Below are 17,356 nucleotides of genomic sequence, written 5' to 3'. Positions count from 1 at the left end.
TTTCAATTTATTATTTCGAGCAAAACATGATTTGCCAGGAGGGTTCCATGATTCTGAATTTGTCTCTTTCTCCAGCTTATTTTTGCCCTGGCTGGGAGTAAGCACCAATGAGCACATGACACACAATCTGTCTGCCACCTTGGCTTACATCAGTTGAGTTCACAGCATAAGCCCTTCAGCCTCAGCAAAAATCATTAACTCTCTAGCCAAAGTAGTCTTTGATAATCACATTGTTTTAGATTTCCTCCCAGCCCAACAAGGAGCCACATGTAATATTGTTAACACCTCCTGCTAAACATGGGTTAATACCTAAGAGGAGGTGGTACAAAGGGAGGTGACTACAATGCAACACCCTCTGGCTACAAAGTGTAGAAAAGATTCTATGTGGGACCACTTCAGCTGTCTCCTGGAGGGAGGGAGTGGAGACATGGATACAATCATTATTCCAGACATGCCTAATTATCCTGCTTGGAGCAATAGTATACGCAGGTAAAGCTCCCCTAAGGTGCTGCAGCCTTTACTTCAATATTGTTGAGAGCCATGGGCCAGTAGCCCCAATCAGCCTCTATCTTTGTGTCTGAGGTGGAAGGTGGGCTTGTGTTATGGAAGCTAAAGGAGAGGAGTAGGCTAGGCCTGGTCAATAGGCCATGGTGAGTCAAGAATGTACATAGTAGCCATCTCTCCACTCCTTTCCTTTGTGTGCTGATGTTTCAATGTTTCCATTCTACAGCCCTGAAGAGCCATTAGGTCTAGTGCAACAGCCTGACTGCACCTTGAGCCTGAAACCTGAAATCGGGTACTTGCCAGGGTGGGAACTCTACACAAAGGTTGCCTTATACATGCTTTTTGCTCAGTGGGAGGGCCCTCTTCCCCTGGGTATATAAATACTCAACACCTAAACAGCACAGAGTTCCTCCTTTCCAATGCAAAAAGATGTGTGTGGAGCCACCATTCACTGACCCTAAAGACCTAAGTAGTTGGCCTCCCTGGGGGGCTGGCCATGATGGGAGCTCTTCCCCTGTTCTTTTGCACCCTTGTGCTGTGGAAATAAGAAGCAGTCATTTGCTGAAAGTTTCTGTTGTGCCTAAGTCTGTGCTCCCTGATGCACCATGGAGCAACTTGCTCCACAGTAGCCTGGTAAACAAAGACAGGTACATAGTCAATCTTAGGAACGATGTTTTCACTCACACTTTGTCTTCAAAATATTTTGCCAATGTTTAGAAAAAGAAGAATGCCACAGCATTTTATAGATATTTTGAGGTGCAAATGACCTTTATACATAACTATCAGCTTGAAACCCAAACCCGTACAACAACCTGGTGACTGAAAGCTACCAACAAGAAGAAATATGAAACTAAACTGAGGCATTAGAAATAATATAAATGTAAGAGGACCAGTTCACTGTATATTCAAGTGTCCCAATTTCAGGATCCATGGATCAGAGAGCAATAACCGATAACTAACACTGCTCATATTTGAAGCATTTCATTCCACTAGGTTACAGCCAGGGTTAAATATTGCCAGAATTTTTTTTAACCTGCTTGAAAATTTGGAAAAAACTGGTAAAGGGAAGAAAAGGGAAATAATTTTGTACTGCATTCTATACTAGGCTGTAGGGACATGAAATGCCCGCTTCCCTCTCTGTCCCATATATAGGAGGAATGCCCTTTCCTTGACTTGCAGGCAGAAGGTCTGGGTGAGAGGGCCCTATCAGCCAACGGTCCCTTCCTTCTCAGCAGGGGAGAGCCTGAAACCAAGAATGCAATCAGCTTGCTACAAAAGAATGTTCTAACCCTTGATTTACTATTCTGGGAACCATAGGTAAGCACTCACTGTTAATTATTTGATAGGCTACATGCACCCTAGCTGCTGCCGGCCTTAAACTTTCTGTGTGGTTTCTTTGGAATTCAAAAGTATTTGGTCGGCATTCCTGGGCTCGACTTTCCTGCTGCATTACATGGGCACTTCTGTGTAATTGTCTTTGTTACAATCCTACAAGTCAATGTTACCCTCAATTTATAGATGGATAAACTGAGATTCAAAAAGGTTAAACAACTTTCCCAACATGATGCAGCTAGTAAATAATGGTTCCAGGATTCTAATAAGCATCAATATGATGCTGTATTTCTCCTAAAAATAGCCAATATTTGTTAAGGGTTTAATCCGATAAATGCTTTATTAAAGTATCTCATTGATCCTCACAATGATCAAATCAATTAGGCATTACATCCCCATTTTAATGATAAGGAAAATGATACTTAAGACATAAAATAATTTTCCAAGAGCACACAGATAATATATGGGGGAGCTAGGATATGACCCCTCATCCTTCCATCTGAGTCCAGAATTGATGCTCACTCTTCATTTTGTGTTGTGAATGGAAATTGATGGTGGTGACTTCAGTTCAAGTAGATCAAAGAACCTTCCTTCAAGAACAAGTGGAAATGGATGTCTTCTTTAACTCCCAGCGCCGAGAGCATGCATACATTCAATGTTTGACCCATTTCAATGTTTCTATATCCTGTACATATTTTATACCTACCAGAATATTTCTCCTAATAGAATTGGAGATGAAGAAAAAAACACAAAGTTGTCCTATATAGTAGATACTTGGGATTCTTGGGACCCCAAGAATGTTTCTGGAACAAGAAAGGAAATAAGAAAAGGAACTTGATACTGCATATTGGGCAAGGAAAAGAGTAGAGTGGGAATACATAAAGCTGAAAATGAAAGATTTGAAAGTATAGATTTATTGTTATTGTCTTATTAACTTGTGCTAATGGGATAACTTGTAACATTGATATAAAGATGATGGTTGCCAAGGGTTTAGAAGGGAGGGGGAGGGATGAATAGGTAGAGCACAGGGCATACTTAGGGCAGTGAAATTGTTCTGTGTGATATAGCAATGACAGACGCATGGCATTATGTATTTGTCAAAGCCTATAAAACTATGCAGCATAAAGTGTAAACCATAATGTTGACTACAGACTTGGTTAATAGCAATGCAGTGCTTCAATATTGGTTTATCAATTGTAACAAATGAACCACACGAATGTAAGATGTTAATAAGAGGGGAAACTGTGTGTGTGGGGGTGGGATTCCCTGTACTTTCAATGTAATTTTTCTGTAATTCTAAAACTTCTCTGAAAAACTGTATATTATTATAAAAAAAATACTATAATTATACATATTATATTTATCCTCTCCCATTTGCTTCTCTAACTTAACTCTGCATCATGAACTCTCTCCAGGTCAGCATCTAACTAGTTAGCTAACTTATCCTTTTTAATTACTGTGTAATAGTCCATGCTATAAATGTACCATGGTTTATTTAATAATTTAAAAAATAGTGAATGGTCTAACAGAAGGGCCTGTGTGCTAAGATAGAGTGGTTCCCAACAAACAACAGGGAAATGATAGGATATAATATTCAACACTTTTGGTAGCTTCTACATAGAAGTCTTCATTAGCAAGTTAGAGAATTTGACATTTGACCAAGTATAATAAAGATATAAAGGTGAAAATGTATTCATTAATTTTAATGAATGCATCACACTAATGAAGGATGTTGATAAAGTGAGAAAATGTGGGAGGGGTAGGGAGCGGGGCATATAGGAATCTCCTATATTTTTTATGTAACATTTGCATAATCTAAGCATCTTTTTAAAAAAATAAAAAATATATTAAACATTTTTTTAAGAAGATATAAAGGGTCACAGGGGTAGGAGATAGAAAATTGCTCCTAAAGATCGTTCCATATGACACAGGATATAGTTCAATGGTCACTCAACATTCATTCCAAATTCTTGTAATTCGGGAGGTAGAAATTAAAATCTATATTTATCAGACTCCATTGCACAAAGGTTCCAGACAGTATTTGGGAGTTATCAATCAGAAATCAGCACCAAATTAAATGAGGAGAAAGGTGTTTTGTGAGGAATCAGATTTTTCAGGTAAAATCATATTTTGAGTGGGTATGAAACAGAACCAACAGTTCAGAGTGTGTTTCCTAATCTATAAAATACATTTTCCTCAGAGCTACAGAGCTTTCCTTATCCCAAGAGTGGTAGCAGCTCCCTTGGGAGGCAAAGTCTGTGGTATTATTCTAGGAGTTATTCCTGAAGGCTCAGTCTTAGGACCTGCTCCTGCAGCTTTTACTGCTAGTTTTGTAAGGAATTAATTACTTGGATTAATCCATTTCTTAATCCATACCTTAAACAAACTAGAAAGGATTCTATTAGCTACAACTGAATCCTGGCTGACTGATATACTCCTCTACTAACTCATCACTTGTAGTCAGTCAAGTTTACTTTCAAAGTCAAGCGTAGGAGAGCTAAATCATCATGCCATCACTACTAGGCTGCCATCCTCCAAATGCATGCTCCTTTCCTTGGAATTACCTGTGTTAGTCTTAACTGGGTGGCCTACAAAATTTATTCCAAAATCATAAATAAGCAACATAATATCTAACTTCCCAGTGAAATTTTATTTTAAAGATTTATTTTATTTATTTATTTCTCCCCATCCCCTCATTATTTGCACTTGCTGTGTGCTGTATCTTTAGGAGGCACCAGGAACTGAACCCGGGATCTCTGCGGTGGGAAAGAAGTGCCTAATCCCTTGAGTCACCTCCATTCTCTGCCTTGTTATGTCTCTCACTGTGTTTTTTCTTCTTGTGTCTCTTGTGGCAACATCTTGTTGCATCAGCTTGCTGTGCCTGCCCATTGCATCAGCTTGTTTTCTTTAGGAGGCACCAGGAATCTCTGCTCCCTGCTTTTTGTGGCGTCTTTCATTATGTTTTTCTTCTTGTGTCTCTTTTTGCATCATTTTCTTGTGTCAGCTTGCTGCACCTACCCGTCATGCCAGCTTGTTGTCTTCTTTAGGAAGCACTGGAAACTGAACCACAGACTTCCCATGTGGTTAGGTGGGAGCTCAGTTGCTTGAGCCACATCTGCTTCCCCCAGTATAATTTTTATATTGAAAAAAAACTCTTTGCTATCAGGGAATCAGCAAGGTTAAGTACTATTTCCCAATTCTGTAATTTTCATGAAAGAAAGAGCAATGGTAGGGAATAGGAGGACACTAATAACTGAAGAGAGAAGAGGGACCTTCAACACCTGTTCTGCTAAATTGAAATATTATTAGGAGCGGCATAAAATATGCAGAAGCTACTTTGCATGATTCATAAAGACTGGGGTGTGTCTTTGACAGAATGTAAGCACTACTATAAATAAGCTTTGCACTCAGTATTTAAAGCATCAGTGTATTTACATTTCAGTAAATAACCTAATGGGGTTTAAAAATAAATGTTTGCTGTTTGGTAGTAAATTATATTACAGGTTCATCTGACCAAGTAAAGTGAACAGCAATATCTATACAAATAACATGACTTAGTGCCATCCTAACATAAATGAAGAAAGACATATTTCTCAGTATTTAGAATCAATAGACTTCACTAAGTGTGAGAGGACCACCTATGAAAAACTAAATTATATTCCAGGAAAAATATAAATCAATACTTATTACAAAATTGATATAATTCAACATATGTCAAGAATACAATGCCCATGATAAAGATTTGTTCATCCCACCCCATAAATGTAGGGAAATACATTCAACTTACTTTAGTGTACTGTACTTATATTTTTAAAAGATCAGTCTTTTAAGATTAGGCCTCAATTGTCAATTTGTTAGAATATCTTTGAATAATTTCAGTGCAATATGTAATATGAGTGTATCTGGAGTGCAGGTATGAAATATGGCTTTAAAGCAAAGATATTAGAGGAAAAGATGAGGGATGGGAGGCTATAAAATTCAAGTATTAGGATGCTGCTACAGAAAATGTTATGCAAAGGGCAGGAAAACCACATTTCTTTAAAGTATATGAAAGGAATCATACAATATGGCTAACTCAAAGACAGAACATTGACCTCATTGCATATATAACTGTTTTAATTCAGATCCCCACTAAGAAACTTCAGAGAAAATTTCACTCTCACCTCATGATAGAGGGGAAAGGACTCAAGATCCTTTGGGAAAATAGGTGTCCCAGGTGAAGTCACTAATTCATCCTGCTGTCCCTCAAGCTATTACTGGTAACTTCTAAGATCTTTTCTCCCCACCTAGCCTGTTCAAATTAAAACCAACACATAGAACATTATAAAAAATCTTATTTAAAGGCCTCTTTTTCCTAACTTCACTTTATGCAAATAGCTAATAAAACCCCAAATTATACAATACATGACAGAGATGCAAAAACCAGCTTCCCATAATTACTTTTTCTCTAATAATATATATGTGTGTATATCAAACTATAATCATATTTCCTATAGAAACATAATAGTAAAAACATACAAAATACCATGGGTATATTATAGACACTTTTTTTCAACCATCAGTTAAGATGTAGGCACAAATGAAACTTTAGTTTTATCATCATTGGTTTTTTTTTTTTTTTTTTTAGGGGAGAGCGCGAACGCAGTCCCCCACTACCACAAATTATGCAGTCGAGTTTCCCACATTTGGGGAAATCGCAGGGGTCAGCACATCCGGAGTGCAATGGATAAGCCTCGCCCTGGGAAAACCACCTTCGTGATCATGGTATCTCCCCTGCCAGGTAAGTATCATTGGTTTTTATATACAGTGTATTCCTTAAGTAAAGGAAAATATAGAAAGGACTAAGATCTTGGTATACCAAATGTACATTTGCCAATGTTACTTCTTTATCTGATGTCCAAGAAGTCCTAAGATGTCAAATATATGCAAATAGCCAATACTTTCAGGTAAAAGACACATGTTGAGGATACAAAACTAAGATGAGATACATGCATGTTGAACCTGTAGATAGAAAAATGACATACATCCTAAGATGTTCTAGTGATACTTCATGAGAAGGATTTTTATCTTTTCTTATAAATTTACATGTTCATAATGTCACTTAAGATACAAATTTTTTACAAGTCTCACTGAAAAATTTAATACTATTGGCATCCAACTTCTGATAAAAGCAAATGCTAGAGTCCATTGTGAGGTGTTGTACAATAGATATGAAATTTTATTTTCCCCTAACGTACTTTAGATGAGAGCATTTACTTGATTTGACACTTCAGTCAATTACTAAATATTTACATATTTGGTATAATTGTCTTTAATTAGGAAATTAGTGTGGTCCTATGTATAATCATTTAAACATGTATTTATGATATATAATTACATAATTAGAGAATATAATAAAATGATCAAAATCTTCATTATACTACTGATTTTAATAGAATGCATGATATTTATATGCAAAATACTTGAAAGAGAAAAGGTTTAAGCACCATTTTCAGTACTATCTTTCATATTGTTTACTTTCTGATTTACGATTTGAGAAGGAAATAGATGATAATGAAATAATTCTTATGTATTGATATCAAGGCACAGAATAAATTTTGCTTTATTAGATACTATGGTATGCTAAAATGCCAGGTGGTGATAGCTTACTATTTCTTGAGTCACTCATTCAATTTAACATTTATGATGAAATTTTACCTGAAAGTTTTGACGCAGAGGAAATTTTTTTTTTTTTAATTCCTGGAATGATCATACAGGAAAAAAAAAATTATACAACTTTTGAAAGAGGAGTTTTTTTAGTGCTTTTTTTCTTTTTTAGAAATTCATCATAGAAAGAATAATGTGAATAACTGTTAGCAATACAAATATTGTAGGCAGAAGGGGGTCTTATAAACCTTTCCATTCCCCATAATCTTTGCTAAATGAATGGATTAATAATTCCAACTGTCTTAGTTTGGACTCTTAAAATGAGCAGAGTGTGAGGAAGGGTTAAAATGCTAACATTTTATTTGGGAGGTCCACGCTTAGGGAGCAAAGATGAAGGGAAAACAGAGGAGGGGGAAATTGAAGCAAGAAAAGATGCGAGGCAATGTAAGGATATATTGCTGTTGATGTGCCTTTCCTCTACACGGAGGAATTGTCTGGAAGGTTTGCAAACACACTTTCACTGCCATTCCCCAAGGGGAGAAATAAAGGAAATTTATCTATCATATCCCCTCCTGTCTACTGTTCCCTATTTGTCTAGATTCATACCGAAAGGAGCTAACTTTCCCATGTGCCTGAGCTTCATTACCTATCCCCTCCCTTTCCAACACTCCTCCAGTGACTGCTCAAGAAGCCAGATCTGAAAAGGCCTTGGGATTCAAGAGCTCTAACAATGTCCATTTAGGGGAGGAAAACAGACAATAAACAAATATATGTATTTAACCCGATATCTGGTATTGATAAGTACCTTGAGGAAAATTGCTGTGGCTAAGTAGCCTGACGACACTAGAAACCACTATTCTATACTGGGAGGTCAGGGCTACCAGCAGTGGAAGAGCAAAGGCAAAGGCCCTGAGGCAGAAGGACTGAGGGTGCTGAGGAAGAAGGCAGCGTGGCTGGAGGGTAATGACAGCAATGAAGGAAGGGTGTGGGGAAGGTTTAGAACGGGGCTTCTTAACCTTTATTGTTCCACAAACTCCTTTGTGCCAGTTAGGTGAAGACCATGGACCCTTACAAAGTCCACACTATACTGTGTATTATTTAATAAATATATCACACCTGTACCAACATGTCCCCATGAGAATAATGGTTTTTTTTTTAATTTTCAATTCAAACTCTGGACCCTCTGGTTAAGAAACGTTGGTTTAAAAGCTGTTAGCCTTTGAGCGATGTCAAGCAGGATTGCAAGTTTGGGAGTCACATATTATTTCTAGGATAAAAGAAGGCTAAATAGGCAGGATGCTTTTTCCAACAGGTTTGGGAAAAAACAAGCAAACACAGATTTGGATAATGATTTCTTCCCAAAGGCTTCCCTCATTGTTGGGCTGGGATTGATGATGCAGTGATTGTTGGCATCTATATCATCCCACAAGTGATTGTTAAGTCAGTGAACAGCCTCTTCAATGCCTTGGGGAAAGGGGACAAATAGTAGCAGGATATTTTGCTTTTCCATATTATAAAATGTTAAAATAATCAAATAATCAACTGGTATGAAAAAAGCTAAAATATTTTTTAGCTTTTAAATTACTTTGAAAAAGCTAGTATTTCCTAAGCCAGATCATAAAATATAAAGGAGATCCTCCATGAAAATGCACTTCAAGTTTTCTTGCAAAATAAGCTGAACTGCTAGAAAATCTTATAAGGCATCAATTTAATATTTCCCTCTGACCCAGTTTTTAGAAATTTGTTATCAGTTTACCTATTAATATAACTTAGTAGTGCAAACACCCTGAATATGCAGTACTTACAATATTCAGGTTCCTATAAAAATAGCTATTGCCTTGCCTAGAGTAAGGGCAGTCTTCCCTTTCCCACTACATAAATCTAATATAGACAGGCATATTATTAATTCAGAATACCTGGGAATCTGGTGGGAATATAAAAGAAAGCCTTGCAAAGAAAGAAGTCACTCATTTCTAGGACCTGATCCAAGAAAGTTAGGTCTTAATATCTAAAACACCTTAGTTCCCTGATAAAAAAAAAATTAAAGTCAGATTAAACAAATTGAACAACTCCAATTTCTGATGTTACCAACTTATTTGAAGCACTTGCTAGCTATATTCCCAGATCTCCTAGGCCCTGCCTTTAATGCAAGTCATTCTTATACTATCGAACTCACCTGAAACAATTTAGAAGAAATGACTCTGAAGGAAGAGTTGTAAACATGATTTAACAAGTGAAAATGATGACATATTTCTCCTCAAGCAGGAATACTTGGGGTGGTATGGAAACCAGAATTAAGATATTGTTTTTGGAATGACTATCATTTTGTAGCATGAAAATATTAGAAAGGAAATATTTACTACACAAATATCTTGGTGGGTAAGGGAGTTCAATGTTTTCTGTAAAAAATTAATAAACTAAAACTTCACATCTGTCTGTATATGGCATTCACCATTTAACCTAGTTCCTCAGACCAAAATCCCTGCATCATCCTTGACCACTCTTTTTCTCTCATCTCATATCCAATCAAAAAATCCTCACTGAAAATATAATCTTATTTCCTTTACTACCTCTAACAATTACCTCCCTTGCCCATGTCACTATCTTCCCTCCCTTGACTTGGCATCCAGCTTCCACAATCTCCCCCTCTAATTTATCCCCCACATGGCAGCCAAAGTGCTCCTGTTAAATCACAAGTCTTATCATATCACCTCCAGCCTAAACCAGAAATCTTTTGGCTTTTATAAAGGGTATTTGTTAGGGATAGAAGCTTACAGTTACCATGCCACAAAGTGTATGTTACTTTCCTCACCAAAGTCTGTTGCCACGTATTAGAGCTAGATGTCTGCTGACATCTGCAACTTTACTCTTAAGGTTCTGTGGTCCCAGCTTTTCAAATATCAGCTGTAGGTTGGGAGAAGTCTTGTCTCTCTTCTGCGGCTTACTTCTCTTTGGGCTCAGCTACTCTGCTGTCTTCAATAGGCCAGCTGTAAACTGTCAAGCAAACAGCTTGTCTCTCTTCCCAGGGCCTCTGCTATGTCTAACGGAGCCTTCTCTCTTTCCTCATGCATCTGCTTCTCTGTGTTCCTCTCCTTTGTGTTTACTACCTGGGGCCCCAGCATTAAAACTCCAACACCAAAACTCAAAAACTCTACTCTCTGCTCTGCTGTGTAGTTTTCACTGTGAGTCCCCGTCGAAGAGGGTGGATCCTCTCACTGATGTTCAGGGAGAGTTTTGCTGGCACAGGGTACAGAAAGGGTGGAGCACATTCCCTGGGGATTAGGGAGGTTGAGTTGATGCCCCATAGGTATGACAGGGATGGACCTGTCTCCATAAATTAGGAAGGCCAGGTCATCAAATTGTTGCTCTGAGATGGTTAAGCCTGTATGCCAAAGGTTAGGGAGGATGTTGTCTTGTCTTCACTGTACTAGAGGGGTTAAGGCTTTAACCCAAAGATTGGGTAAAGTGTGGCAATCACCTCAACATTCTTGGAGAATGAGGTTTGCAGCTTGGGAGTCACCCAGATGCTTGATGAGGGTGGAACCAAGAAAATGGCCCTTGGGCAAGCCTGTGGAAAGGGTGGGTTCCCACGTGGCCCCAAGAAGAAGAAACCATCACCTAAGAATGAATCTCAGACTTTTATATCTAAGAAAGTATGCCCTGCCTGCCTACTGAACTGTAGCGGTCCGGTCCCATAACTCATATTTCCCTCCTGATTTCTCCTTATGGTAATGAAAATGTTTATCCTTTGCTCATTTGTGTTATTGGAAGCGGATAAATTGTTTTGTAAGTTTCAGAGGTCTACAGCCAGATGGGACTTTGCGCCAAGACAAACGTATATCTTTAATCTGATTGTGATATGATTTTGTACTTGCATTGTTACTGGTTTAGGCCTTTTGAATATTGTTAAGTCTTTTTGGAATTCAGAGAGTGGAGTGTGGCAGTTTGATATTACTGATAAATTCCAAAAAGAAATACTGATTATGTTTTTAAACTGGTTATTTACCCTGGGCATGATTAAATTATGATTAGGGCTTTGAATGGGGCATATCAGTAGGGCATTGAGTACTTGATCCCTTGGTAGGTGGGACTCACAGAAAAAACCATACTGCAGAGGAGAGTGGAGTTTTTGAGTTTTGATTTTGGAGTTCTAATGCTGGAGCCCCAGGAAATAAACACAGAGGAGAGGAACACAGAGAAGCAGATATGTGAAGAAAGAGAGAAGGCTCTGTTAGACACAGCAGAGGTCCTGGGAAGAGAGACGAGACATTCGCCTGACAGTTTCCAGCTGGTCTTGTGGCGAGAGCACAGCAGCTGAGCCCAGAGAGAAATGAGCCCCTGGAAAGAGATGAAATTTGTCCCAGCCTGCCGCTAATATTGGAAGAAGCTGGAAATATGGAGCCTTAAGAGGAAGCCTGAACCCTCGCAGATGTCGGCACCATCTTGCTCCAACACGTGGCAACAGACTCTGGTGAGGGAAGTAAACTTACACTTTATAGTCTGATAGCTGTAAGTTTCCTCCTCAAATAAATACCCTTTATAAAAGCCAACAGATTTCTGGTATTTTGCATCAGCACCCTTGGGGTGACTAATACAATACTACACTGGCTTCCTTTTAAATGTAGACTAGAATGTAATCAGTCCTGTATAGGCTGCTCTCTGATTCCCTATCATTCATCTCTTATCACTCAATCTTCAGGCACTGCCATCCAGCCACACAGTTCTTCCACAAACCACCAATCATCCTTCTGCTTTAGGACTTTGACTTTGACATTCTCCCTCTTCTTAACTTCATTCAAGCCTCTGCTTAAATACCATTTCATCACAGTTGCACTCCCTGACCACCCTATAATATCAGTGTGTGTGTTTGTGCATGTGTGTATTAGCCTGGTTTCCCCCTCTTGAATCTGGGATTTGGGAGGTGTTGTTCATTGCTGTAACCCAGCACCAAAACATCTCACACTAAGTAGGTGCTTAATACTCACCCCCTTGAGTATGGCACAAAGCTGCCTTTCTTTAAATCTCCTTGGGTAAGCATTAGAAAACATAAATGATCTCATTATCAGTTCACTTGATCATGAGGGAAGTCTGCACTCTATTTAAGTATCTCACCCTCCTGAATTTTTACAAAAGACACGTTACCCATTCAGCAATAATAAAAAAATCAACATTATTAAAGTGTTTGTGGTTTAGGTTACCCTATCAACATCTCCAGATAAATGTGGCAATACTGTGCTCCCAGAAGGGCATTTTATTTAGAGAAGATGTTTTATGAAATGACTTTAAAGCTCAATGGTTTTATGAAGAAAATAAAGTGAAAATTCAGGAAAAAAGGAAATGTATTCCAGTAACCTCTCCACATCTAATGATACAAACATAAAACAAAAACAACCTTAAATAAAATAAAACTCAAACTCAGAAGACCCCAAATTATGCAAAATAATTCAGAAGAATATTTTTAAGTTGATGGAAAGTAAGGACAAGCTAAGTGGTAAAAAGTCTAAATTAGAAATATTATCTAAATTATTCAATGTAAATAAATTGTGATCAGCTCCATAATTATACGTTTATTCTTTACAAAATATTTCATTAGCACAATTTGTGTAGCAGGGTTTAGCTGTTCTTGGAATATTATCAAAGAAGAATTATCAGAAAGCAGTTGTAGCTCAAGTGGTTGAGTACCTCCTTCCTTATGAATGAGGTCCCAGGTTCCATCCCTGGTACCTCAAAAAAAAAAAAAAAAAAAGAAAAGAAAAAGAAAAAAAAACAACTCTCTAAAGACAAATGAGTTTATATGGCTAAGACTTCAAAGTGAGTCGGGAGGTCGTTCCAAAGGTTACACTTATACATCTCGGGAGTTTGGTGCCCTGTCAGTGGGCTCTACTTTGGAATTTATGCTCCCCAGTGTGACAGAGTTGGGCTCAGGGGTGGTTTCCCTACATGTGGCCTCTACCCCTGCTATTTAAACCTGGAGTTAGTATTAGAGTTCATAGGTTTATGTCCAAGAGACTTAAATCTTTGGGCTTTCCATGTGCCAGTGGGGCCCTGAAACTCAGCAGAGTTGCAACACCTACTGTTCAGTTCATTGGACTCACCCAAGGCAGCTAAAAAGGAAATGATGATGGACAGCTACCATCCCAAGGAACAGAGAGAATCTCAACTGCAAGCAAAATTGTCCCATCCATCTGTGTCATGGGATCTAAGCCCCCTCTCAATGAGAGGTTGAGTAGGCATCACCATCCCAGAATCCTCAGGATTGGGGAATGAACGATAGATTAGAGTAGATTTAGTATTATTTTACCATAGACTTATATTTATTCTAGCAATGGAAGAACTTTTATCACTGATGCGAAGACACTGGCCTCTGGAGGTTCTGAGGGAAGGGGGAGAGAAAAATAGGTGTAACGGGTCATTTTGGGGACTTGGGAATTGTCCTGAATGATTTGCAATGACAGATACAGGTCATTTTATACCTTGTCAAAACTTACAAAATTGTGCAGGAGAAGGTTTAAATTGTAATGTGAACTGTAATCCACACTTAGTGGCAATTCTCCAATAAGTGTTCATCAACACTTATTGGTAGGGAGTACAGCATTTGGGAATCCCCTACATTTTGTATGTATCATTAATAAATAAAAAAATAAAAAAAAATAAAAACGCTCATTGGGGAGTGGTTGTAGCTCAGGAGTTCAGGGCCTTCTTCCCATGTATGAGGTCCTGAGTTGAATTCCCCCTACCTCCAAAAAAAAAAAAAAAAGGAATAATTATCTTCTGCCACAAATTTGAATGTTATTAACCATTGCAATCGTTGCAGTCATTAAAACTTTTATTAAGGGCCTAATGTGAGCCTCAATTTAGCCTAGGGGAAACAAAGTATATTCTGTGAACCCTAGGATAATAATCTTTGTGGAAGCCTAAATTTATTTTTAAGAAATGGCTCTGATAAATGTTCGATTAAATTATGGACAAATTCTGCGACACAGCACTAGTTTCATGTACTAGTATCACTGAGTCGAGGAAAAGTATCATCATTTTAATATTAAATATTTCAGTACAGGCTTCTACCTTAATATGCAATTTATTGTACATTGTGTAAAATTATATATAAACCTCTCACAGATGAGAAAATCAGCCTACTCAAAAAGATGCATTTGCATAGCAAAAGGCAAGTGATATACTTTGATCATTTTAATGTGAAACATAAAAAAGCTGCTTTCATATAAAACAGATATCAGGAATACAATTTTAATTGAGGGGGATTTTTGTTAACTTTTAACATTTCAAGGGAACACACACCAATAGGTGGTATAAGCTGAATGGCTGTCCTATGCAGTTTCTCCCAAAAAAGTCACTATATTAATAAATAGTTGAGTGAAGAAGAGCTTTTCTTTTATGTAGACAAGTACTGCTGGATCTTCACTTTTAAAAATAATAGACTTTATATCAAAATGCTAATGTCATCTTTTTTTTACATGTACTTTTTTTTTTTCTGGAGTGTAGCAACAATCTTTTTCTCTAAACATTTCTGTCCTTGAAGTATCTTAGGTACATTCAATGTTCCAATCTTGTCACTCAAATATCTGATAAAACACAAAGCGATTTCACCAAAAATAATGGGAGGATAGACAGTATTTTTGGTAAGAAACATTTTCCAAGGGAAGAATATTGTGCTAGTAATGTTTAGATTCTTGAATTGGGATGCAGATGTATGCTAAGTTAGTGAACATTCAATAAAATAACAAAGTAATGAATAACCAGCTTATTAGCAGGGTTTAAGCAGCATAGCACGTTCTCAGTGTAAGGGAAGGGATCATCACACTGCGCCTGTTTCCATAGATAGCCTGGGTATAAGAAAGTGCAAACTGAAAATGAAAAGGAGCATGGTGTGGGTAGAGGAGAGGAAAATAAAATTTGATTATTTCAAATAGGAACTTATTACATTTTAAGTCTTAAATTTCCATTACCTATACTCATCCTGTCTCCTATTAACCTATATTCTGACTCTTTGAGATTGCTTGTTCTATTTGTTTCAAATTAATGAGATCATACAATATTAGTCCTTTTTTGTCTGCCGTATTTCATTCAACATGATGTCTTCAAGGTTCATCAATGTTGTTGCATGTATTCAGACTTCATTCCTTTTTACAGCTGAATAATATTCCATTACATGTATACACCCCGTTTAGTTTATCTACTCATCGGTTGATGGATACTTGGGTTGTTTCCATCTTTAGCAAGTGTGAATATTGAGGCAGTGTACACCTGTGTGACAATATCTTTGGTGGTGATGGTAGTGCAACATTGTGTACATAATTAACAGCACTGAAATATATATCTGAATGTGAATAAAAGGAGAAATGTTTGATCATATATATGGTAACAGAATAAAAATTTTAAAAAAATACATGGAACTAGACAGCACAAACAGTGAATCCTAAGTTAAACCATGGACTATAGCTAATAATACAGTTATAAAAATGCTCTATCATCTGTTGTAGCAATGTTCCACACCAGTGCAAGGTGTTAATAATAGGGTGATATATGAGAATCCTGTATTCTTATTCAAAATTGTTCTGTATACCAACAACTTCTCTAACTAAGAAAAAAAAAGACTTGAAATAATGGACAAAAATGAATTATTGATTATTGCTATGGAAGTAGTATATGCATTAGAATATACATAACTATGAGGTTTTAGATTAAAAGCAAACAAACATTGCCTAGAAAGGAAAAAGCAAAGCAGAATTAGTGTGCAAAATTGCTGCTGCTCTCTCCTGAGCCACCAATTAGTGAGCCCTTAGCCAACCCTCTTGAAAGCAAATGCCCCTTAAGAGGGTGGTGTCGGTTAATTATTCATATCTTATTGCCAATTACTTTAACCAGAGGCTTTCTTGGTAACATTCAGTTCATTTCAGTGAATTTAGGAAATTTTATACGTATAGAGTGTACGAAGAAGTGCATTTCCGTGATTTTGGAAAATGGATCACCTTGAGGATGCCTGGTTGAAATAAGTTTGCTGAAATTGAGAGTTTTGAAAATCGAGTCACCAAACCCATATCAGTAGATGCCCAGTCCAGAGGATAGTCTTTCAGAGTACTTCATTTTTCAATGTAGAACAGGTAAAATGCTATTTTAATGCTTGGTTAAAACAGGTATAACTCAATTACTAGAAACCTTTTAGAAACCTGGAGAAGGGATAGTGTAGCAAGTAATTATAAGTTATAATTACTGAAGGAGTCTATGCTTCAGTAAAATGGTGAAGCACTGCTCTTTCATTTATGATTTCACTTCCCTTTCAGATAAGCAAACATCTCCATACTCCACTCTGCTCCAGAAAAAAATTTATCTTTACCATAAAAATGTGAATTCCTTTAGGGTTCAAAAGGAAAACAAACAAATATGCAAAACCATATTTTTTTTTAAGTTCTGAACACTTGTTATGATGGAGAAGGTCTTAATTACAAGGGTGTTTCCTTTAATTGAAGATAATTCCTTAAACCAAAGGACTGGATCTCCAGTGGATTATTTGTGACCCACAATATTTGTGTGTATTCCTCTTTTGTTTGCAACACTCCTCAGTGGCTTGTGTTCAGCCCTGGGTCGCAGTGTACTTGAGTCTCTGTGCCTGGATATGCATGGGGTTCTACCACTGCTGTCCTAGCTGGGAGCTGGGAGGATCTGGTCCACTGCCTTGAACAACTCTCCAACCTGTTCAGCATTGAGTGAGGGAAAGGAGGTAGACTTGTGGGTCCAGGACAAAAATTTCTTACCTGATATTTTCCTTTATTTTTGATTCATGTTTTTGGATTCTTTCTCCAGTCTCTACCATCCTCTAGAGTTCTAAGCAAGGGGATTCGTCTTTTTATTCACTGAA

At 37.5% G+C, this 17,356-nt stretch overlaps 1 protein-coding gene and 1 non-coding gene across 2 annotated transcripts in view; both read right to left on the bottom strand.

Moving 5' to 3' along the window:
* MDGA2 (MAM domain containing glycosylphosphatidylinositol anchor 2) overlaps positions 1–17,356 on the bottom strand; it is a 1,021,793-nt gene that overhangs the window by 525,974 nt on the left and 478,463 nt on the right. The gene's annotated exons all lie outside the window — the stretch shown is intronic.
* Positions 6,461–6,624, bottom strand: LOC111758874 (U1 spliceosomal RNA). Its single transcript, XR_002793012.1, has one exon. It is a non-coding gene; the product is annotated as a U1 spliceosomal RNA (small nuclear RNA).

Source organism: Dasypus novemcinctus, chromosome 3 (genome assembly GCF_030445035.2).
Source record: "Dasypus novemcinctus isolate mDasNov1 chromosome 3, mDasNov1.1.hap2, whole genome shotgun sequence".
Classification (NCBI taxonomy): Eukaryota; Metazoa; Chordata; class Mammalia; order Cingulata; family Dasypodidae; genus Dasypus; species Dasypus novemcinctus.
Note: the sequence above shows the minus strand (reverse complement) of the source record. Positions and strands in the feature narration are given on the sequence as shown.